The sequence below is a fragment of the Stegostoma tigrinum genome, chromosome 29 (genome assembly GCF_030684315.1).
Source record: "Stegostoma tigrinum isolate sSteTig4 chromosome 29, sSteTig4.hap1, whole genome shotgun sequence".
Classification (NCBI taxonomy): domain Eukaryota; kingdom Metazoa; phylum Chordata; class Chondrichthyes; order Orectolobiformes; family Stegostomatidae; genus Stegostoma; species Stegostoma tigrinum.
The window spans coordinates 29,004,247-29,030,063 of NC_081382.1; the positions used below are offsets into that span (position 1 = coordinate 29,004,247).

General features: G+C 38.8%; 1 protein-coding gene across 8 annotated transcripts in view; it reads left to right on the top strand.

Annotated features, from left to right (window-relative positions):
- The window catches only part of LOC125465342 (ras-specific guanine nucleotide-releasing factor RalGPS1-like), a 713,999-nt gene that overhangs the window by 95,199 nt on the left and 592,983 nt on the right, over positions 1–25,817 (top strand). The window contains exon 1 of one of the 8 annotated variants that reach the window (XM_059638203.1): positions 21,208–21,315. The exons of the other annotated variants lie outside the window; for them this stretch is intronic. The gene's annotated coding sequence lies outside the window, so the exon portion shown is untranslated. Of the gene's footprint in view, positions 1–21,207; positions 21,316–25,817 lie in introns of those variants that run through there. 8 annotated transcript variants of the gene reach the window in all.

A 25,817-nucleotide genomic window follows, 5' to 3' on the forward strand; every position in this document is an offset into this window, starting at 1 on the left:
AATTGGATGATGTGTTCTTTTCTATTTTAAAATGGAGAATGCAGCAAATACTCTGCTGGGAAGACAACACTGGAGAGAGAAAAGAAAATGAACACTTCAGATTGTTGTCTTTTCAGCAGAAAGGGGAATTGTTGTAGAATGACAGGAATACTATGTGATGTTACAAATCATGCATGATTCTGAAGGTAAGGGGACCAAAGGCCCTGTATCCAGGTTTGCTGATAATGCTGAACTTGGTGACAAAGCTGTGAGGAAGTCAAGAGGCTGTAAGGAATTAAAGACTGGAAAGACAGTTTTTTAAAAAAAATAATTTATAGTCATCTAAATATTGGTACATAGAGGTATTTGGATGTCCTTGTACACAGACCATGAAATGAACATGCAGATCCTAACAGCATTAGGGGCGCCTTTTCACTCCAAGGACTGCAGTAGTTTGAGAATGCAGCTCAATTTCACCACCTCAGGGGCAATAAAGACTAACACTTCAACAGCAGCATACTTCAACATGGGGCTAATACATTATACATGTATCTAGTTTAATTTGTGATATATTCTAATTAATCTGTTCAGAGATGTCTTCTCCAGAAGACGAGACTTGAACTTGGGTCTCCTGGCTTAGAGGTAGGGATGCTACCACTGCACTACAAGAGAACCCTTCCAGTTTAGTTTGCGTGGTTGGCTAGTTCAGTTGCCCAATTGAACTTGTCGATTGATCTGCTGCTTGTGTTGTTGAGCTGCCCTTTGTAAGGGTATAGCCTGCATTGTCAAGATATTATTAACATTTCCTGGGTAAGACTGCTGATTCATGGTTGTGTGCAACTTCGTCCAACTAATGTTTAATCTTTGTATGTTTAAAAGCTCCTGAAGCCTGATTTCCAATTTTGAATTTGAAGCAATCGGAGGCACATAAATAACAAGTGGGACAGAACACCAATGCTTCACTGGAGGAGCACCGACAACGTTGCCTAGCAGGGTGAGGAAACGTCTGCAAACAAATGCACTGGCTCAGTGAGCAAGTCTACAACCTCATTCACAACCTGAGCTACAAGTCTTCTCAAAAACTATGAATTTTGAATTCCTTTAGAAATGTACCTGTCACTAATATTTTTCAAATGTCTCAGATCCTTCTCAAGACATTATCGACATGCATTAAAAAACGCATTCTAGTTTTTCTTTCCACTTTTAGTCAATCTTTGCTGGATCTGCTTTTAGTTGAACACACTTTTTAGTAGGATACTGCATTCTGAGTGCAGAATTTAACCCAAAGATATACACTGCCCTGTAATTTCCCTTCAACATCACCAACTTCATTTTGGAGGTTTTAAAAATACTTCTGTTTGAAGTTGTTTGCCCTAGCAAAAATGCTGCTTTGGCATCAATGTATTTTATGTGCCCATAACTGAGTCACAAAGTTTTGAAAAATCCTCCAGCTTACTCTTCCAGATTCTGTTAAATTTTTCTTTTCTTTATTTGCGGGATATGGGCTTTGCTGGCTAGGCAGCATTTATTCCCATCCTCAATTGTTCAGAGGGCAGTTACAAGTCAACTGTATCGCTGAGGGTCTGGAATCATGCCTAGACCAGACCAGGTAAGGATGGCAATTTCTTTCCCTAAAGGACACTAGTGATCTAGATGTGCTTTGCCTGACAATCAACAATGGATTCACAGTCATCTTTAGGCTCTTAATTCCAGATTTTTCTTCTACTGAATTCAAATTCAACCATCTGCCATAGCAGGATTCGAATCCAGGTCCCCAGAATGTTATTTAGGTCTTTGGATTACTCCTAGTCACCTAATTATTCCTCAAATCTCTGAGCTGAAAATCTGGCCTTGACTTTATGCTTATCATTGGTAAGTAATTTCTCTGTGCTTGTCCTTCTATGGGATCACACTGGTGGTTCTTTATCTGGCAATTCCTTATATACCACAAGCTCTTTCCAACAGCCATACATCTTTTGTTTTGCTTCCTTCACCAATTTCCCGTTTGGCTGGTTGATAGCCAGTACAAGTTCTCTCACGTAAGGGCTCTGACTCCTTGTGATAATCTTCACTTGTTCTTTTGTCCTTGTTCTTGCTAACCTGTGCCCTCTGGGGTCTCCTGTCCCAATCTGGATGACTACTTCTTAAACTGTCATTCCTGCCATCAAACTTCTTTCAGAAATACTTGATCTTTTCCCTGAGGTGTGAGCAACCCTGGACTCACTGTTTCAGTTTAAACCATGTCTCTTGGCATTTCACGTTTTCATTTTCCTCATTCAAATATGAAGACTTGATATTTTTCCCCTTATCTTGCATATTCAACCAGTTTTTACATTGTCCTGTGGCCTCTTCTGCTGTTCCAACTATCAGGTTTCCTTTCACTCAGTAGCACCCTCAAAGTCAACACTGAAAGTCAACTTGGGAATTGTTGTTAACTGATCCTTGTGCTACATGGCCTTGTCCTGATCTTCTACATCACTTAGTCCATCCTCGATTAGCTCCTTATTTCTGCAATCTCTTCCTTTTTTTCCCTTCCTTCTTGAAATATTCTGTATCTGCGTGATTAAAATACTTTTCTAATGGCTTGATTTCATCGCAAATCTCTCTATCTTATTGTAAGACTTTCACTTCAGTACAAGCTCTTCTGCATGCATGATATTTATAAAATATTCTGCCAAAAATCAACCTAATTGTAGTTCCTGGGGGCCTCCCCACATTTGGGATTTAGAGTTACACAGCATGGAAACAGCTTTCAATCCAACTCTTCTGTGCCGATCAGATATCTCAAACTGATCTAGTCCCATTTCCTAGCATTTAGCCCTTTTAAACCCTTCCTGTCATGTACCATCCAAACACCTTTTAAATCTTATTACTGTACCTGCCTCCAGCACCTTCTCTGGCAGCTTGTCCCATACATGCATCACTCATTTGTCCCATGAACTAATTGGTGGGAAGCTGTAGCCTCTTAATCATCTGAGGATATTTGGCACATTTCACCAATTAACGTGTGATTTATCTCTCAGATTTTCATATGGAAAGAACTTTTCTGCATAATATGAATTGCTACAATATTTATTTTCTTACATATACTCCTGAAAGCTTCAGGGACAATTGAGAATTTGCCAGTCAGGAATTTATTCAGTGCTGTTAGCCTTGATTCTATCCAATATTCCAGCATCCTGTCTATTTTTTAACCATAAATTAACACAGACTATATCTCATCAATATGTCCACAAAATGTGAAATGTTTTTTTTCTTTACTGCATATCTTAATATCTATCATCATTAAAAAGTCTCCGTCAAGACAGATTGGTCAGAATGGAAATCTTCTGTACTTCTTGCAAATGTCATAATTTTAATTAATATCCTAAGTTTAGGATGGCCTTAACTGACACCTATGTGCCCTTTCACAGAATTTTCAACTTGTGACATGATGGATGTTCAAACTGTGCAATTTTAATGCAATCGGTTTCTTTTCCTTCAAATTCTTATTCCCTGGTGCCATTAATATTTTCCCGTCATTATGTTTAGAAAAGGTAGTTGTAGTTAAGGGTATACAGTACGTCTTGATTCTGTAAGCCAAAAATCTATAGTTCTCCCAAAAACCAGTGCTTTGCTGTGTCTCATACCTAAATGCATTTGGGCCACTATAGATTTAAGGATTACTAAACATAACAAAGAAGATATTTCACTGCAAACCACATCAGTACATTTGATTTGATTTACCCTGACACACTTGCATGGAATTTTAACTGAGTGTTTTCAGTGATTTTAGTGTGTTTTCTCTACCAGAACTAAAATGAATAGAGCTGTCATATTGTTTGACCTTGCTTTGTTCTTCCTTACTCAATAAATCTATGTAGCACTTTAATCAGTCCATTCCATACACTATAGGTGTATACCTGCGATCTAGAACCACCTAATTGAGCAAATATTTGTTTGGCACTACAGAACTTGAGTATTGCTTTTTAAAAAAAAGACATTGTGTCAGAGCTTTATATCTTGCACTTATCAGGATGTTTTGCAAGAATACCTAATCAAAGGAAAATCCAACATTTATACTGCATGAGGGGCAGTGCTGATTGGTTGGCACATGGATTTTGAAAGGGGCATTTCCAAAGAGAATGTACATATTAATGCTGATTGACAGTTAATTGACGGGGTTTGTTAAATTTTAAACTAGGAATGTTGACAATGATTAATCAGAGTATTACTTTGAGAAATGAGCCAGAAAGTGTCTGTCAGAGATTTTCTTGAGTTGAGACAATGGCAGTGTGTGTACATGTTCTTTCTACGTGCAAAGAACAATTCCTTATGTAGTTCCAGTATGCACAGATACACCACTGTGAGAATGATTGACAATGCTAAATTGTTTGTCAACATAATTCTTTGAACTCTCAACATTATCCAGAAAACATTGTCCAATTGCAGAACCACAGCTAATGTTCGACATGGTTGCAAGTTTTCTAAGTGTGAACCGATTAGATACGTCTGTATGGTTGCTTGTTTTGAAAAGTTGAATGGGCAAACTGTTTGATACAATCCACTAGTGACACTGAAATTGAAATACCACGTTGCTCACTTGTGATAGGTAGGTTGACCTTTTGACTTGGTGGCAGCATCCTTTATGTGGCAAATGTGACTCATTGTTACTCTGTAGTCAGAAATGTGAAATAGCTAGCTTCATTTATGGCTCAAGATTGTGAGATACCTTGACCTTTTGGGATAACCTGAGACAGACTTGGAATTCCCCAGGACCTGGGGAAACTCCTTTAGGATCTTTCATGAGTTTGCGTGATGGATGATGATCTGACCAGGTTAGCCACAACTTTGCAGAATGACTTTGGCCCACCCTACATCAGAATCAGGTTATCAGGCTGAACAAATAACTCAGACCCTGTTTAAGAGATTTCTGGTAAGGCCAAGCTTATAGCTTATGGAGCTGTGTGAATCCCAAATGTGTATGCTGCCCACTGAATGTAGCATTGAGGTAGACTGTAGTAGGGAAACTTGCTGGCCTATTTCTTAATAGGCCATTAGAAAAGAGGAAGATTGTTTAACTGTTCAGTTTCAAAGCTTGACTGTTAACTCTGAATCAGCATTAATGAGTGCATTCTCCCATGCAAAATCTCTACCAATCAGTGTTTGTTTGCCCATCGCTACGCTTCCCTTGTGTCATATAAACGTTGGTATTCTCCCCCGACTTGGAATTCTTGTGAAATGTTCTGATTAGTGTGAAGTTTCAACAAAATGGCTATGCATATCGTCAAATTGAACAAATCTATGACTAGGACACTCCTTAACGGGCTAAAAGATCTGGTGACCTGTAAAATTCCTTTTGACTGTCAGTGTCATCCTCCTTTTCATACTTTCCATGTCACTGGCCATCCCAAAAACCTTGTTATTGCTTTTTGGACAATTTCCCACATTGATACTTTTGTGTCCTATCTGAAGCATCCACAGATTATCCCTTGGTTATTCCTGGGGTTTTTCCTTCTTCCATACTTGCCGAGCTGTTGCTGCCTGTTATAGAAGACTTTTTGACAACTATCTCATTCTTATTCATAATTCCCCTCTAGTGCAACTGTTTGATATGCAAATGGACTCAACACTGCTAGCATTATATTTTCTGTTTTTGCTGTCAGTACTGATGGGCATTTTTGTCTCATAAAAGAAACTGCTGATGAATACTTTCCCAAGATCTATCTTTTAAAGTGTCAGCCATCCGATCTAGAAGTATGTCTGTCTTTTTGAACCCCTCTCTGTTCAGGGCCACGGGCTTATCCATGTTTGACATTATTCTCGTACAATCTACCAATCTGAAGGCAAGTACAGACGGTATGACTTCCAACTGGAATCGCTGCAAAACTTGTGCACAATTAATTCCATGCCATGATGGATTCCTTGATGGAAAGATCAGCTCATTGTTTGAATTTTTCAGATTCTGACAAAACCTCATAGCCATTCACAAGTCACCTTTCAAATAAATTTTATCCACAGAGTGGTTCAGCTTCTAGTTCAGAGAACACTGCAGCTGATTTTACTTATGGCAGGAAGCGAGTGCACCTGGGCTATTCCTTGCTTTCTCTTCAATAGAGATACCACCATGCATTGACGTTATGCTTCAATGGTCATAATGTTCCGATTGACAAAACAGCAATAAAAATTCATATCCTGACAACTTTTGTTTAGACCTGGTTCCAATTGGCTTCTCAAATATTTTCCCAATACCCATTAAAAGTCAACTTCAAACATATATGATTGCATATTCAGATCCTGTTACATATGCTTCATTGTGACACTTACATTTTTGAGCTTATCGGAGCAGCTCTTTGTGAACAGGTATAACACTTCTGTTGTGGAGAATTTACAGTACTAATGAAACTTAGTTTGTAGGAATATAGCAGCTACGCCCTTGGGTTTTGAAAAGTTCTCAAGGCAGCTTTTTGAAGAACAAGAAATGCTGATGTTACTTTTGCCTTGGACAGATGGGCCAAGTGCCAGAAAAGGGGATTAGAATAGTTAAATAGGTGCAGACTAGATGGGCTGAAGGGCCTTTCTCCGTGCTGTAGGTCTCAGTGACTCTGTAGGTGACTTGATTCTGGTTAACCATTGATCGATTTGTTAGCTAAGATCTTCTGCAACACGCTATTTTTGACATTTGCTCGAGGAATGCTTTCCCATCAGTAGCTATTTAAAAATAGCATATTATTTCGGGGGAAAAAAGTACATCTAACTGGATGCAATTTTTAGTCAGTTTACTATTGTTTATGTTCCAGAAAGTGTATGGAATACTTTAAATTTAGACTTGACTTTTAATTGAGTTCTTAATTATATCCAAAATGCCAGGGTTTGTACTGTGGCTGCATTTATCCAGCAGCAGAAATTAGGCCCCTTGAGGGAAGCATTGCAGTGGAGGAGTTTTAGTTGTACTAAAAGTTTTTTTTTAAATGATGCTACAGTCTCCACTAGCGAGAGGAACATCTTACCGATTTTCTTGATGTCCTCCCACAGCAGAATCTGAAAACTCAATCACGTGTTCAAGTTGATTTTTGTTGGGTAATTTAATATTTTGGAAATAATTTTTCAAAATTTGTTTAAAAGGATAAGTTGGATTTATGGCAATACAAAGTTGGTTAATATTGTAGAGATTTATGTAGAATTTTATCAATGGAAAATTCAGCATGATCAAATCAAATATTATACTAAACAGATGCTGAAAACCCAAGCTCAGTGATTTTTAGGCCTTATGTTGTTGTATTGATGTTAAGGTAAAAGTCAATAGCTCAGAGAATGAGCTTTAACATTTTGTACACCCAGTTGCTCCACCAAACTCATATGCATTGTCATGTCGGTGCCTAGCATGGAAACAGTTATTACCACTGCATGGCCAAGCCCATGTCCGTCTTCTCTCTACAGCTTCATGGCTCCAGTCTATTGAGCGAGCAGGCATGGAATTTATAAAACCCTCGACCCTTTGGAAAATATTGCCATGTTCGTTGTCTATTGGATTGCCTCAGAGAGCAATGCAATTAGTGAAAATAAACTCCAGTCAGGGCAAAATAGATCTCTGAAAGCTACTTGCACTAAAATCTGAAAATACGTTCGTTTGTAAAGATCAAAATATTTTTGTGTATCGGAACACAGGAGACCAAGTTATCCCTTGAGGCTGCATCATCCAGTAAAATCTGATGCTTAACATCAGTTCTCTTCTATCTATCTCTCTCTAGATTTTCCTTTAATTCTATAAAATCTACCAACCTCAGTGTTGAATATACTTGACAGGTGAGCATCCTAACCTTTCTGGAACAGACAATTCCAAAGTATTTCCTTCTGAGTCCTAATCCTTATCCTGAGACTATGACCCTGATATTGGACACACCAGACAGGGAGAACAGCCATTCAACAAACCCTGTATTGGTCCATACATTTCAATGAGATCAGATCTCCAAGCTTGCAAAGAATTAAGCCAGAGAACTTTTAAGTTCTCAGTTAAATTATGCCCTCCTGCATTTGGATCCACCCTACCTTGTCAATTTCTGAATTCAGCTTGTTCCTTGTGTGTAGCTGCCTTGAGTTCAGCCAGATTTGCAGTAGTTCTGGAACCTGAAGAAAAACCTTTTGTAAAGTTCTGGTACATTCATGCAGAGCCCCTCACAACAGATCAACTTTTGATAGCGAGAGATAGTAGGAACTGCCAATGCTGGAGAATCTGAGATAACACTGTGTGAAGCTGGAAACTTTTGATGTCTCTTTTTTTTTTCTTTTTTCCAAAGCAGTGCTGTATACAATAAATTAAAAGGCGGCTCATTTTATATGCATATTGACCATAAGGGTTTAAGTAGCAGCTCTGGATAATCTGCTGATCCTAGTTAGTTATACTGTTTTATTTTGTGAATTGAATGGGCAAAGAATTCATCCATGAGTTTCTTCTAGTCTTCATTCTCTTGAAACCGTACTTCAGTCTGTGTTCAAAGAAACATCAATGAGCCCCTTTACGTACTTTATAAAAAGATATGTGCGTCCTTGAACCTTTTTGAAGACCTTGTATACACCATTGTAACAGAACATAATCTGTAGACCATCAATCACTGGTTTTCTATTTCTGTTGCGTTTGACAAATTTGAATGACACCAATACTTACATAATTCAGCTTGTTTCTACTGTATTTTGAGTTGGGGCTAGTAGAAATTATATCTAACTCCTGAAATAGTCCACAGTGTGCTGAGGGAGATTCCAATTTTTGAAATGACTATTGATTGATATCAATGTGATTTTATTATTTTAACATTTACACAACTGGCTGGATTGTTTCTGCAATATTTCAGTATGTCTTCAAGGATGTAGCTGATAATACGAAAAGTTGAATTTATTTGCTGTTCCTACTTTCTCTGCAGTAGGCACAGGGGAGAGGGATCAGATTCATCAAGGCTTTTAAAAAGTCTCTTTCATATCAAGAATGAAATACAGAGAGGAAGAGAGGGTTTAAGATCCACTGAAGCTACAGAGTAGATAAAGTAAGGCATATCTAATCGGTCTGACTGTGTATTTGATTACCTTGCCTAAACTACAAAATAATTTTAGCATGCAAAAGAACAGTTGAAATGGGTACTCTACAGTTGAGCCTTACACCTGGCTGGTTTTCTTAATTTGATTAGAGGTTGTTTTAAAAGAATTTTTGAATGCACCAAATGCAAAAGGGCTCTAGGCAAATAAATTGCAAATGTTTTTAGAAGAGAGAAGTTTTGAATTACCTTGACCCTTTGAACTGGTCATTTGTTTGAATTTAGTGGTGAGCGGCACTGACCTAGAGAAAAAGATGAACTCCAAAGTCTAGCAATCCCCACGCCAACTATTTTCCCTTTAACTATACCTCCCTTTCCAATCTGTCCCTTCCACTTTTCCCCTTCAGCCTTTTCCCTGTCCCCCTTTAATCCCATTTCCCTTTCCCTTTCCCTTTCCCTTCTCCTTTTCTCCCCACGCCCTGCCACTTCTCCCTTTCTCCTTTCTCCCCCTTCCCTCTCTCTTCTATCCCTTTTTCCTAGCCCCTTTCACCCCTTCCCTCTACTTTTCCCACCTACAATGAAAACAAACGTTGGATAAGAGTGCTGATTCTCAACTTGATATATTTATTCCTTGGGATAAAATCCAATGATTTCGCTGACCAAGCCGATTGGTAAAATGATTTAAAGTTGAATTGTATATGAAGATCAATAAACTTCTGGACAGGAAAAGTTTATTTCTTTTAATCACAGAGATGCATTGAAACTTTCTAACTGCTTTAAAATATTGTTGAAGTCACTTTGCCTTCATTCAGTTAAACATCTACCAAATTGTTAGTGAAGATGCTTGTTTTTAAGTAGCAGAGAAACAAGCTTGAATGTGAATTAATTGTTGTCATAGAGTCATACAGTACCAAAACAGACCCTTCGGTCCAAATAGTCCATGCTGACTAGATATCCTAAATTAATCGAACCCTATTTGTCGGCACTTCTCTAAGCCCTTCCTATTCATATAGCCATCCAAATGCCTTTTTAAACGTTGAAATTGTACCACCCTCCACTATTCCTCTGGCAGCTTGTATCACACATGCAGCACCCTCTGTGTGGGGTGGGGGGGGGGGGAAATTTGCCCATTGGGTCCCTTTTAAATTGCTTTCCTCTCACCTTAAACCTATGCCCCTCATGATTTTATAAACCCCCATAACGTCAGCCCTCAGCATCTGACCCTCCAGGGACATTAGCCTTGGCTTATTCAGTCTCTCCCTATAGCACAAACCCTCCAACCCTGGCAACATCTTTGTAAATCTTTTCTGAATCCTTTCAAATTTCACAACTTCCTTCCTTTCGCAGGAAGACCAGAATTGAATGCAGTTTTCCAAAAGTGGTCTAACCAATGTCTCCGTACAGCCACAGTATGAGCTCCTACAACTTGTGGACTAATTTCAGCTGAAATCGAAATGACTTAAAATAGCTTCTTTGCTAATGGACAGTGTTTATTCTTCTGCTGTACTCCAGACAATAAGAGATAGAAGCATATGTAAACCATTCAGCCATTGAGTCCACTCTGTCATTCAATAAAATCATGGCCGATCTGATCATCCTCAATTCCATTTGCTGCCTTTTCCCTACATAAACCCTGATTCCCTTAACTATTACAAATCGCTCTGTATCGGCCTTGAATATACATGATAACAGACATTTCGAGAAGATGATTTCTCAGTAAGGGGGTTACGGTTTGATGGTTCAATTGTTGCAAATTTTCTGAGATCATAAACTGTTGTATAAATGGAGGTTTTTTTTGTAATAATCATGGTTGAAGTATTTTAATATTTGTGGCAGCCTAATATTTATCTCATTGTACTATTTAGTTTTGTGAGCGTAATTGGCAGCAATGTGTGCTCCATAATTTGCAATTACTTCACTGTAGGAACATTATAGTGTGTTGTGGCTTTGAGTTATAATAAGTGATGTTTAGTTAGCAGATGGTTCTGCTTTTTGCCTTTCTAAATTTTTGTGATGGGGGACAAGAAACACGCTGTGGTCTGTATCACTGTGGAATTATGAAAACCTTGGTGCAGCTGCTTTTCATCTGTAATGTGTTTAGTTGGGAAATGGGTTAATTCTTAGCAGTGATTTCCTGGATCTTTCTACTTAAAATGTGAGAGAAAAGAAAAGCTGAAATGGTACAGTAATACCATTATTCTGACTGATATTGCCTATAACGATTGCTACAACCAATGAATAGACGACAAGAATATGAAACTGATGTGATGTTCTAAATCTGATTATTCAGAAAATCAAAAAGCCTTGCATTTGGTTTATGTAAATATTGTGAAAGTACAATGTCACCTTTTTATTTTAGCACTATTATAGGTGTTCTGTACACACCAGGAAATGCCTGGAATGCTTTGTGCAAATGTTAGCATGTGGGGTTAAAATGTTTTGCAGTACCTTTCTGACAACAAAACCTGGTACAATTAGTAACATTTGTAATTAATATAATACATTGTCAAAGTCATTTGCCTTTTAGTTTATTAATAGGATAATATGTGTACTTTGCTTTTGATTTACTGAATAACTATACAACATCACATCAGTTTCATGTTCAGGTCCATTCATTGGATGTAGCAATTGTGATAGGTAATATCAGTCAGGATGATATCACAGTACCATTTCAGTTTTTTATATTTTATATCACCCTTAATAATTAAATTGATTTGAGACGTGATTTAGCATATGAAATTCAGTATTCAGGTTTTTATCCATGTAACTTTGAAAAATGCTCATGTATATGAAGTGCTTTGAGATCTTTTACAGACTTCAACAAGGTCTTCGACAAATACAAATATTTTAGTTTTGTTTTGATTTTGAAAGTCTGTGTCGTTTAGAAACTACAAATTAATTCTTTCTTTCCGTCTTGCCGTCTTTCTGTCTTTCTTTCCATCTTTCCGTCTTCCTTTCCATCTTTCTGTCTTTCTTTCCATTTTTCCATCTTTCTTTCTCTCGCTCTCTCTCACTCTCCAGGAGCTTAAATAGGGCTCTTTGCATTAGCCACGAAAGGAAGGAGACAGAGGTGCATCTCCTGGCATCAGATCTAGATTTTCTTTCACAGGCCCTTAATCTGTCAACTTGGTTGCAAAGTACTAATTTGCCACATTGGTGACAAGCATTGGATACTTACCTCAATTTAACTCAATCAGTGGAAAAAGCATTAGCTCTTGTGGATAAACCAGGCTGCTGAAACTCGGGTTAGAGTTATTTGGGGTGTTTTCAACCTTTTCACGCTCATCGTGCTTTTCTGAGGAGCAAAAGATAGCATTGCAAATGGACCCCAGAGGAAACAATTATCCTCTGGGTTTTGAATTCAGATTGAACTTGACACCATCCCTTTTATAACATGCAAGAACCAACTAATGGCTAGAGTCATATCAATGTCGGAAAAAATCACGTGCTTGATGATGGTTATAAAGTGGAAGTTGACCACCCCGCCTCCTGTCTGAGAACTAAAACTGAAACCCCCCAAAGAGGAGTGCCTCGTCCTATAATCTAGGAGCGTGAAAAGTAGTGTAACTTGCCTTTCAGCAACAACTTCTAGTGCTTAAATAAAATAAACCCCGACACTCACTTTATAATCAACAAGTAGCAATTTATTTATTTAACTTTAACAATGAATAAATTAACTAAACTAGTAACAAGCTGAATAAGTCCCTTTTAACTACTAACTATTCCTGAATAAAACAAGATTCTAATGGGTATGCTGTTCCAATAAATACAAATCTCACTTGTATAAAATAAAAAAAATTAGTCTCTCAAATCTACAGCCAGGGTACATGTCTTCCAGAATGCTCTCTGCCTTCTCCATCAAATGTTTTGGCAGGAACACCTTTAACTGTTGATTTTTCGGTAAGTAATATTAATTAATTTTGCTGTAGGTATCTTTTTGATAGTGCATTCTCTAAACCTTAATAAAGTGTGAGGGCCAAAAATTCTCTCTCCTCGAGTTAAGCCCGAAAGATTGCAGTTTTTTTCTCCTATCTTTGACCAACTGATGCCTTCTTTTATATCCTTGATGACATGTCAATTTCTTAAAATAGGATTAGTCCTAGTTGTTAAAACCCTCAGATTTAAATTTAATTAGATTTTGGTATCTCAGTGCCTGGTTCAAATTGTTTGGCTAAATTCAAAACATATTGTTCTGATAACAGGTAGCTTAGCCTGTTAATTATATGGCCTTTTTGATCCAAATGTTTCAATATCAGTGCTCTCTGTACTTGTAAACTTTTAAGCTGCTCACAGATCTCCTTTTTGAATCTCTAAGCATAGAAAAAGCACATCATCTTTTAAAGGGACCACACACTGCTTTCCTCCTAGCATTTTACAAACACTGATATTTTTACAAATGTGATACTTGATCATCATGCCTCCCATTCCACACATACTCTACCCAACTTCTCAACACAAGTTGATGCTTTGGAACAGAACTTTTATTCTTACAGATGATGTAGCTACTGCCCATCCCTAACTACCCCTGAAGTGATTGGTACTCTGGGCCATTTCAGAAGGTAAAAGTTAAACATGTTTCTGTGGGTCTGAACATTGAAGGATGGTAGCTTTCCTTATCTTCAGCATTGGTGAACACATTGTATTTTCATAACAATTGACAATGGTCACTATCAACCGAGCTTCTTCTTTAAATCCAGATGTTAATGATAACAGATTTCACCATGTGACATGGTGGAATTTGATCCGGCATCCAGACAATTGGCATGGGCTCTAGATTACCAGTTAGCTCTATACTACCACACCCCAATAGTCAATAGTATCCTAAGTGTTTTAAAATTGGCTGAGGGTCATTACATGAAATTAAAATTCTGATCGAGCGGGTAAGTTTATAGCTCCTGGGTCGCTTGGTGAGGGGTATGTTGTGGAGGTGTGGAGTAAAGGGGCAGTACACAAGTTTGAACTGCAGCCCAAATTTGAAGACCATTCCCCACTGTGCAGGCCAACAAGGTGAAAGAGAAAACACTCCTTATATATAATAGATTTCAGAATCAAAGGACAGACTGTAGTCAATAAAATGACTGGCTGATCAAATTGGAGCCCAGTTACTGCGAGTTGCTATTTATATAGCAGTTGGAACACCCATCAAAACCAATGTGGTGATGAATAATGACGAGAGCTGTGAAGTCATGCCACAGAATGGGGGAAATAGAATCAAGCAGGCTGACACCTGATCTTGGTTTGTGGTAAATTGAACAAAACGGAACAGCATCTAGCATATGGTTAATTATGTATGCGGTGTTCAAAAAAGATGGAATATGCAAAACCAAAGCAATTCCATTTTCATCTGCCCAGGAAATTGCAGGGTTCTGGCCCAGCAATGATGAAAGTGTATAAGCTATAGCCAATGCAGAATGCAGAATGCTATGTGACCAGTGGGGAACCACTTCAGTGCTGTGCAAGTTGCAAACACCAAAGGAAATTGTGCATTTACAGCATATTTCACAGCTGAACTGTTTGGTTGATGGAGCGGCTTTAACCCACCAGGAAGTGAACCACTCATCACAAAGTATTCAACCTGTGCTCTCTGGTGTTTATGTGGCAAGATCTGTTCAGAACTGGTCAGTGCTGTCGAGTGTATACGTGTATTTGTATCTCAGTATGGAATAGGGAGAGGTGTGCAGACAGTCTGTTTTTGAAACTGACTGCAAATAGTTATAGTCCCACAGCATCATATGACAATGTTATATAGATTGTCCTCACCTCTAAATATGCATTGCCTTGTTAATTTATTTTTCCTGTATACAGTTAAAAGAGTAATTCAGTGCCTCCAGTTCTGAGATTTATTTTCTGCAAGATTTCCTGAGGGTTGCCATGGAAATCCATCAAATCTGAGTTGCTTGTCCCTCTGCGCTTAACTCCAAATAGATTGCACTGGTAGAAAAAGCTGGAAAGAATGCATTGATTCCAGTTGGGCATCAGGGAAAAGCAAAGCTGCCTGGCTGGTGTTTTGTTCAGTAATGCTGACAGTAGCTCAGTACGTGGAGCGCTCAACTAAGTTGCATTATAAAAACTGGCTTCTGGAAGTAATTTGTCTAATCGGGAGAGATTAGCCAAAATTGAAAACATTCCCCCAGGGAATGTGAATTTACAAAACTGGGATGATAAAGTGGTGTGATAACAAGTTGTAGAGCTGGATGAACGCAGCAGGCCGAGCAGCATCATAGGACCATAGAGCTGACGCTTTGGGACGGGAGAAGAAGGGCCTAGGCCCAAAACGTCATCTTTCCTGCTCCTATGATGCTGCTTGGCCGGCTGTGTTCACCTAACTCTACACCTTGTTATCTCAGATTCTCCCAGGATCTGCAGTTCCTACTATCTCTTTATAAAGTGGTGTGCTTGCTCTTAACAGAAAGGTGTGTTTAATTGTTTTCAGAATGAACCTATTTCAAAGTTGCTGTTGGTAAGACCTGTGTTGTAAGGTTACAATTGGTACAAACTGCTTTGACAAACTCTGAAGGTGGCCGTGATTATTGCAGCTCTGTCAGTTCTTTCTGTGAAGTTATAGTCACTTTGTACTTCTGGCAATCACCACAAATCTATACTGGGCTAGAAAAGCACAGCAAATAATTTGTACATGGACTAAGCATTTCATTGGAATTAGTGGTTGACAATTGTCATGATGATATGAGGTGTGCCAAAAAAAATGAAGCCTGGAGTAAATCAAAACTGAAAGATAGAGAAGCAGGAGGCACTAAACAATGTATGATAATGATCCTCATCAAATATCTCTTGGAACTCTGGAATTTGTCACCAGTGAGTATGCAGTGAGTTTACATGCTACATCCGAGGTTCCCAAATTTTTTTCTACTGGAAAGACAATGTCTTTGTCTTTTTTTGGATTTTTTTTTAAAAACAAAGACAGAAAGAAGGAATTTTATAGATCAGTTGGCCCACCATCTGTCATAGCATCTATTATTATGGAGATTATAACAGGTCATTTAGATAATCAATGCAATCAGACAAAGTCAACTTGGTTTTGTGAAAGGAAAATGGTGTTTGACTAATTTTAGTTTTTTTTGAGGGGAGTAACAAGCAATGTAGTTCAAGGAGAACCTGTGGGTGTGGTGCATTTAGATTTCTCATCAAATGTGTCCTATTAAAGATTATTGCATCAGCGTTCTTAGTACGTGGGGAATATATCAAAAGGACAGCGGATCAGTTTAATTCAATGTATGCAAAAGTCCCAGAAGCCTGACTTCCAACTTTAAATTCTGCTTTAACCCTACTTATGACAATGTTTTTACATTTACTTCTCCCATTCTCCCCCGCCCCCCAACTCCCAAATCATCTTTGCAAAGTCCAATATTGTTTGGTACGTCTCTGGAGGATTTGACCAAACTCTAGAGACATCATTTAGGCTAAATACACATTTAACTTCCAGAATGTCCTCACTATGTTTGGTACCCCTATTGGGGGATGAATAAGCACTTCCTTCTTGAGCTGATCTATAATATATCAATTGACCTATGCTACTGAACATCTGTTACAAACAAGATCAAGAAAATTTTGAAACTTGCTTTCCCTTCCATTTGTGAATCTACTTTTTATTTAGTTTCCCAGTTTTGTTTTCCATGCTACTAGCCTTAGCTTGTTAATTCCCTGAACCGACACTTTTTCTATATATACCAATCTCCTTTACAGAGCTTCTTGCCCCCTACCTGACACTTCTGTGTATGTCCCAAATTCTCTCCAGTTTTGTGATTCTTCGCTGGCATCTTTCATTCACTTATCTTCTAGGTTATACATGGCCACTAAGACTTTGCAATCACATGGCCTCCGATTCTGACGGTATTCCTGGCTTCTAATGTATTTCTTGTCCTTGTTGGACTGTATTCTCTATCTTGCTTTCTGTCTATTTCTGGACTGCTACTATTTGATCTCCCTGTCTTATTAATGCATTTTTTTTTCTGGTTCATGATCTCATTCAAGGGACATGTTCACTCCAGGACCTACTGCTTAAACTTACACTGTGTTTACTTGTGCTGTATTGCTGTACTTCATGTTCCTAATCTGTCATCATAACCTCCTGACCATCCTCCTGTACATTCACCAAGACTTTGCATTTTCTCGTGCTTTTCCCTGCTCTACTTTATAATAGCTGCAATTTGTCCGTTGACTCGACCTTTCTGTTAAGTATTTGATCTACGCGCACACTTTTTTTTTGCAGTTGTCATTTAAGATCAATGGTGTCATATTGACCATCGGAACTGATATGTCCATCATAAGACAGACTCTCACTTTTGGCATTTGACCCTCATAGCTGTGCAGCAATTGTGTATGAGAGGTACCTGCTCCTTGTTGTTTCCTACAACTGCTTCAGAATCTGCAAATTGGTAATCTATATCAAACAACATTGAAAAGTGTACCTGAATGGTCTGAATAACATACTGTACAATTTTTTTAATTGTTTTTAAAAATAACCATCCCTGGTATTCTCCATTCTTTTAAGACTTCTCTAACTTATCATAAACCGTATCTTACTGATTGAAACTGGTTTCCAATGGCCTTACTTTATAACTTAAGACTCACTGAAATATCTGAGACTTTGGCTGTGATGAAAGCTTTCTTCTCTCTGCATTCTGTGCATTCAAATAATCCAACAAAGTAAAATTAATTGTAACCCCTTGGAAGCTGATCATATATTACTGATTGAACTCGAGTATGCCTGCCTGTTCCTAACTTACTGACATGGACAGTTTACTTCACTCATCTATAATGAATTCTTAACACTTACAGTAACTAGTGCAGGAAAGTTTGGCTGATCTACCAACATTTTATGAACCATTTTGTCTACTACTGCACAGTTCCTTTCTCATGCTCCATTGCTAAAAGGGTTTTCTGCAGCACATTTATATTATGTTCATCGACACTGACATTTCTAAATTCATGTTAGAAAATTCTCTCCTTTGTCAGTAGTCAACGTCTAGTCCCTAGCCACTTTTTGATGACTGCATCCACAATTATTTTCTTGTCTTTACTGTGAACGATTGTTGACTGACGGAAGCTTAGTTGCCAAACCAACAAAGTGTAGTATTAAAATAATTTTCTTCTTTGTTCCATACCTCCTACATCTATAGCCACTAACTCCTTGAAATATAGTTAGACTTACTCTAGGCCTACATTGTGTCCTTAGACATTTCTTACACATCTCGCATGCATCCTTGTTATCTTGGATGAGTTTATCATACACCCAATCCTTATTCCTCCATCCTTTATTAATCCTTGCAGAGGAAAAATGGGGGAAATTGCTGATGTTATTTTAACACAATTGATTTTGTCTTCTAAATTTCTGATTTGATGTCAATAGCACTCCTTTAGTGGAGAGATTACCTTCCATTAAAGAAATTCAATTGTGGCCTGAATAAGTAAATTGCAAATTCATAGATTTTCCAAATACAAAAACTCAATTTTCCAACTCAAGTGTCATTTGTACTTTTTACTGATAGCCTATTTAATGATAATAGTTTTTCACTGGGCATTACATCCATGTTAACAAAATGATTGATTCAGACTATTTTACAATGAATGACCACCTCTTTTAGTAGATTTTAGTGTGTTATGATCTCCAGATATGGAACTAGTGAACTCTCCAATTCCTTTGTCCCAAATGACTTGTAGATGGTGGAATGGCTTCAGAGAGCCTCAAGGTCAGTTTATTGTAGCAGAATTCCCAGCTTCAGGTCTGCTCTAGACAATATTTACTTGGCTAATCCAGTTCAGTTTCTGATCAATGGTACGGTTGATATTAGGGGCTTCAGTACTGGTAATACAGTTGATGTCAAAGGGAGATGATAAGAATCTGTTGTTGGAAATTGATCCTTGTGCTGACTAAATGTTACTTGCTACTAGTCACCATAATGCCTAAATATTGTCTAGCTAATGAACAATGACACAGCAAGTTATACTTGCAGATAAAAGAACAGGTATGCTTGAAAGAGCCAGCCAATTTTAGCCTACCAAAAGAAAATTTAAATTGTGGCTGTGTCATCCATGTGTGCATTAAAGTACACAGTAAAACATTATCTTTTTGCTGCAAATTATGGTGATTGTCTTGGAATTTGTTGTCCTATTATAAGGAATAATGAGCATGAAAATATTTGTGATACACAATGGTTCAGGTGATTATGTTGTAACTCCTATCCCTTTTGAGGGCTGGGAAATGGTAGTGCACCAGAGTTTCCAGTGACGATAACCAAGCAGGGGACTGTTTAATTGAACGTCACGTGCTTCCCCACTGGAACATTGTAGAATAAATCATTAGAAATGGTGACCATGAAATGATGAGCTTGTCTTAAAAACCCATTTTATTCACAAATGTCCTTCAGGGAAGAATATTTTCTGTGCATCCCTGATTCAGCTTGTATGTGACTTCTGACTCTCTTAGCAATGTGACGGACTCGGAATAGACCTCTGAAATTGACCAGAAAACAACTCCATTGTATTCAGAAGGGTGGCTTAGCATCATCATGGACAATAAGTTGATGCCTCGTCAACAATGCCCACGTCTCATGAAGAGATGATTGGAACAAAATGAGTTTTTTTTGTCACAAGTTCTCTGCACAGGGTATTTCTTCTTCCATTTCATTGCGTGTTCTTGTAAGCTCCAAGGAGGTATGCAGTGTGTAGCTCAAGAGTTGAGAAGTCATTACTCTCCTCGATGTCTCAAATGACTTAATTGAGGATTCAGCTAGAAGTCATTTGTATTGTCGGTTTACTGAGAACTAAAGGAATATTTATTTGGCTATCATTCTCTGTTGAAAGGAGTTGCTTGAAAGATTGTCAATGTTTGTTGGCCAGATATTGCTCATCAGTCACCATGTTGAGAGAGTCTGCCATTTAGTCTTGAGATCTGTTTATAGGATGTAACACCTGGCTGTAACATGATAAACAGTAATGCTTCTAACAAAAGTAGTGGAAGAACAGGAATAAAATGCAGGGCTTAATAGTACAACATTGATTGAGGTATATGATGAATTGCTTTGCTTGATTTGAGGTACATGAAATGTTTTAGAAGGGTATAGCAGTTAAACTTTCTAAATAAAAAGGTGTCTTTATGTTCTATAGAGTGTTACACTGTAAACAATCCAAAACTAAACTCAGAAATGTTGCATTTGGTTTGAACTCCTTTCAACAACTGTTGATAGACACTGCTGTTTGTATTGATTTCTCTCAGGCACCAGAATTAAGTTACTTTTTAGATGCCGTGGCACAACAACAAATTAATGTTGTCATGGTGAATGATGATGTTGTGTCTTGAATGTGATCTAACAATCAAGATTGTGTGTTTGACAATCTCCAACAGAAGAATGAAATCAAATTATGCAAAGGACGAAACTCACTGATGATGAAGCTGCTCAATCATAGATAAATAAATATTTATTTGCCCGAGCAATGAGCACATTTGTTTCATGTTAAATCCCAGGAAATTCTAGGTGAGGGTAATGTTCCAATCAAAATGGAGCAATTCTGAGCTTTCACTTTGGAAATGGTGGTCTGTTTTCAATCCAAGTACTAAACCTGCATAAGAAGTGCAACTTCACCCATCAGAGTTTTTACGTGCAGAATTCCACGTTATTCTTCCTTTTTTTTGTTTCAAGTATTTTGTAAAAATCAAACTTAATCTTTGTAATAGGGAAAGGTCAGCCTGCGTGCTACTCTGGTTCCTCTTCTGACTGTGTAATTGTAGTTTTAACAGGTTTCCCATCTAAGAAAAACTGTTGCAAAATTTTTACGTGACCCTGCAAAGGTATTCAACTAATTTGCCCAAAATATGCCTGTTGTTAAAGCTTGATTAATTGCACTTGACTACTTTACATCCCTGCATAACCAGAAATTCCAGAATTGTTGTAATCCATGCTGCTTTATCTATTTACACTTGTCCCTGTATCTATTAATGCAATCTTGATAGATATTATTAGCTATGTGGTGCAAGCCACTTAGCGACTGAGATTGGATTGAGTGGTGCAGAGATTAGTTTAACAGACATCTGAATGTTTGTTTATTCATCCTTTCTTCTGTCTGGATATCTCTGAAATCTGAGGCACGGCATAATGTTTCAGTAGGCCAGACATCTCGGGCCTGATATCAATTGTATTTGCTTATTTATTTCTGTAACTATGATTGCACTTAGTAACAAAACATATATCCTTTGGAATTTCAACAGTTAAAATTCCACTGCAATCAACACTAGTGTGAATTGGTGCATTGGTTAGAAGTACAGTTCACCTTGTGGTTTTCTGGTTAACCAGATGTTTACATCAGTGACAAATCAGTAAGTAAACTTTGTTTTGACCTGTTCTCTGCTCTCTCAATGCAATTTTACATTTGTGAGTCGGTTGACACGTTGTCAATGAACTTGTTCTCAGAAGCTTGCAAGTTATGCCTTCTTTCAGTCTAACTTACTAATACAGAGATAATGGGAACTGCAGATACTGGAGAATCCAAGATAACAAAGTGTGAAGCTGGATGAACACAGCAGGCCAAGCAGCATCTCAGGTGCACAAAAGCTGACCTTTCGGGCCTAGACCCTTCATCAGAGAGGGGGATAGGGAGAGGGTTCTGGAATAAATAGGGAGAGAGGGGGAGGCAGACGGAAGATGGTTAGAGGAGAAGATAGGTAGAGAGGAGCGTGGAGGTGGGAAGGGGATAGGTCAGCCCAGGGAGGACGGACAGGTCAAGGAGGCGGGATGAGGTTGGTAGGTGGGAAATGGAGGTGTGGCTTGAGGTGGGAGGAGGGGATAGGTGAGAGGAAGAACAGGTTAGGGAGGCAGGGACGAGCTGGGCTGGTTTTGGGATGCAGTCAGGGGAGGGGAGATTTTGAAGCTGGTGAAGTCCACATTAATACCATTGTGCTGCAGGGTTCCCAAGTGGAATATGAGTAGCTGTTCCTGCAATCTTCGGGTAGCATCATTGTGGCACTGCAGGAGGCCCATGATGGACATGTTGTCTAAGGAATGAGGGGGGGGGGGGAGTTGAAATGGTTTGCGACTGGGAGGTGGAGTTGTTTATTGCGAACCGAGCAGAGGTGCTCTGCAAAGCGGAGGCTTGAGGACGGCTTTGCAGGACACCTCTGCTCAGTTCGCAATAAACAACTCCACCTCCCTGTGGCAAACCGTTTTAACCCCCCCCCCCCACCCATTCCTTAGACGACATGTCCATCATGGGCCTCCTGCAGTGCCACAATGATGCCACCCGAAGGTTGCAGGAACAGCAACTCATATTCCGCTTGGGAACCCCGCAGCCCAATGGCATCAATGTGGACTTTACAAGCTTCAAAATCTCCCGCTCCCCCACTGCATCCCAAAACCAGCCCAGCTCGTCCCTGCCTCCCTAACCTGTTCTTCCTCTCACCTATCCCCTCCTCCCACCTCAAGCCGCACCTCCATTTCCCACCTACCAACCTCATCCCGCCTCCTTGACCTGTCCGTCTTCCCTGGGCTGACCTATCCCCTTCCCACCTCCCCACCTATACTCTCCTCTCCACCTATCTTCTCCTCTATCCATCTTCGGTCCGCCTGCCCCACACTCCCTATTTATTCCAGAACCCTCACCCCATCCCCCTCTCTGATGAAGGGTCTAGGCCCGAAATGTCAGCTTTTGTGCTCCTGAGATGCTGCTTGGCCTGCTGTGTTCATCCAGCTTCACACTTTTGAACTTACTATTACATACCACTTCATGTACAGGAAGGCAATTCTGCAAAATCTAAATTTGGAACTATTCGGCATAAGATTTTTACCACAGTGAAAATATTTTCCATGATATTTCACAAACCATTAAAGCCATCAGTCTATCACTGTAGCTACTTAATGTCACATCACTTTATTCAACCTTGCAGAAGAAGCATGCATTATACCTATGGGGCCAGCCTGAAGGAAGATTGGTTTTAGTCAGAATACATAGCGACATTGTTAATGCATTCAACGAGAACATGTCTGTTGCACCCAGTAACCTTGCTCTGGTTGCCAATGGATACAAAAGAAAAAGATGACTTTAAACACAGCCTTTTGCTACATTTAAAAAGTAGTTCAAATCGGCAATTCAAGGATGAAGGGGATTGCAATCCTGATTAGATTAACAGAGGTATTCATTAACAGAGACTCTGCCTGATCTTTGGCTGAAAGAGAGCACGTGATCAGTTTTCACATTCACGTGTGTGTAGTAGAGATGATTGTTTGAAAATTCACAGCTAATGGCAGCCATCCAGGCCCACTTTGGCCTTGGACACACAATTTCATAACAAACTGGTTTTGTTTGTGACACTATATTGAGGCACTTAACATGATTTTTATTCCTGCCACTTGTTAGCAAATAAACCAGCAAAGAAGATACTAACAAATGCTTACGGATGTTTTCTTAAATTCTGTCTTTTCAGATAAACGTTTTAGACAGAACATCAGACAGTTTTGACAGTTATGTTTTTGCATTTGCAGTCGATGAGACAATAAATATGTTTTAAATAGAAGAAAATATTTTCAAAAATCCTAATTTTGGCAGAATGGTAGGTACCTACATTTGAGTCGTCCAACCTGGTATTAACTACACAAACAAAAATATGAAACTTCACATTTACACGGAGGACAAATGCACTTCCTATTTCAGCATTAATGAACTAGAACATGTATCAACGTTACCACGGTTTTAGGAACAGCTCTAACAACTCAAACAAACCATTTGCTCAGAATAATAGCTATATATAGGGACACAAAATTATTCTGTTTCATGTATTGGAAATAATGCCAAGAATGTTGGAAATTCAATTAGGTTAGAATCTGATTTGTTTGATACGGCAGAATTCTCAAGTGTTCTGCTACTTTTTATCTTAATTTTAGCTTTACTTTTAACTGTTCAAGTCCTTGGATAAAATTTCACTATTTGAGCATTCATGTATATAACAACTAAATTTCTGGGACCTAATTCACTCTTGTTGATTGCAATTCTGGCGGTATCCTGCAATTTCATGTTCTTCACCTGGTAGTGTAACTACTAGTGTAATGGTGAATTTTTGCCAGCTGACAAATGAATTTTTTCATAATGTTTTCTTCTTTCTTTGACAAAGAGATTTTGAGAATCTGTGCAATGCACTCAATGATTTTTCTATGTGCTTTGACTTTGTTATGCGTATTTCCAGGCTCCAGGTCAGCATGTGTGATCGACTCAGCCAGTTGTTGAGCTGTTGGTGTTTAATATTCATGGGGGTTTGTGTTTTCCTCCTCTGTGTCATTGCCCTGTTGTATCCTTTTCTGTTCCTTTTAATCTTGGAGGATTCCCATTGCATTCTGATGAAATGAGATTGTCCATGTGTTCACATATACCTTTGCCTCTGATCTGGAGAGTCGCCGTTTGGTTTGTTAACGCTGTTTTTCCCCAACTTAATTTGCATTCGTTGTCTTCTCAGCTTTTGCCAAAAGCTATGATAAGATGCCATGGAGCATCTTTCTGACTCAGTCACACTTGGTTCACGGCCAAAGCAAACGTGTTATTGTCGTAGTGGTGATCTTTGACAGTGACCTCAGCCACTAGAATGCTCCAAGCCCTTGGAGCTTGGCTTCAGATTGTTCATCCGGTCAGGGATTTGTTTAATTCTAACACTTTGCATATTGTGGTTTGTGTATTTTTGTTCCTGTTTATCCCAGCAATTCTTGCTAGAACTGAAAAGAAATACCAAGAGAATCAGGGGCTTATAAAGAGAATCAGCTAATTCTTACGGAACACAAAATGATTAATCACCAATGTTTATAGTTAGTGACATTTTTATTTTGCCCCCCTTTTTTGTTTTATTTCTGTTGTCAACCTTTTGTTTTTCAGGAGCCAACAGGAAACTTGATTGCTTAATTCAATGCTTGAAAATTTGTTGGCATAAGGTAAATGTGGTGGAAGGATTCACTCCTTATCCAAAACTTATTAACCTTCTACATATGTGAAATGGATGAGGCAACATACACAAATTCAAGTGAGCAAAGAAAGATTTAAAACGAGATCCATAATAACGATACAGGGGATGGGTTTACTGCATGGATTCAAAATAATGTGACGTGGATGTACAAACGTGATATTTGGGCAATCCAATCTTTTAATATATTTCTGGAGTGAACTGTGTTAATGAAGGGGGAAAATTGTAAGATCCCACATGACTAATTCTGCCAGCTGCCATTTGGTTTGATGATAACACACCCACAAATGGAAAAGACAAAAACCACTTACCTTCGTTAGCATTACTACTTTGCCTGAGGTGGTGCTCAATCTATGGAAATAGTTCCTCATGCCAGATATTAACACCGGGCAAATCAGACCATTGACCCTCTCAAGGTAAACAGACCTATGTGGTAATGAGAGGTATATGCAGGCATATATTGCGTTTAGCTGCTAGATTAATGGTGCTTTGTAAGTGATCATCAGAAGGACCGAAACCACAGGACGTTATGACTAAGTGAAGGAGAAATGAATAGAGAAATGAATAATAAAATGTGACGCTGGATGAACACAGGCCAAGCAGCATCTCAGGAGCACAAAAGCTGACGTTTCGGGCCTAGACCCTTCATCAGAGAGGGGGGTGGGGGGAGGGAACTGGAATAAATAGGGAGAGGGGGGGAGGCGGACCGAAGATGGAGAGAAAAGAAGATAGGTGGAGAGAGTATAGGTGGGGAGGTAGGGAGGGGATAGGTCAGTCCAGGGAAGATGGACAGGTCAAGGAGGTGCGATGAGGTTAGTAGGTAGGAGATGGAGGTGCGGCTTGGGGTGGGAGGAAGGGATGGGTGAGAGGAAGAACAGGTTAGG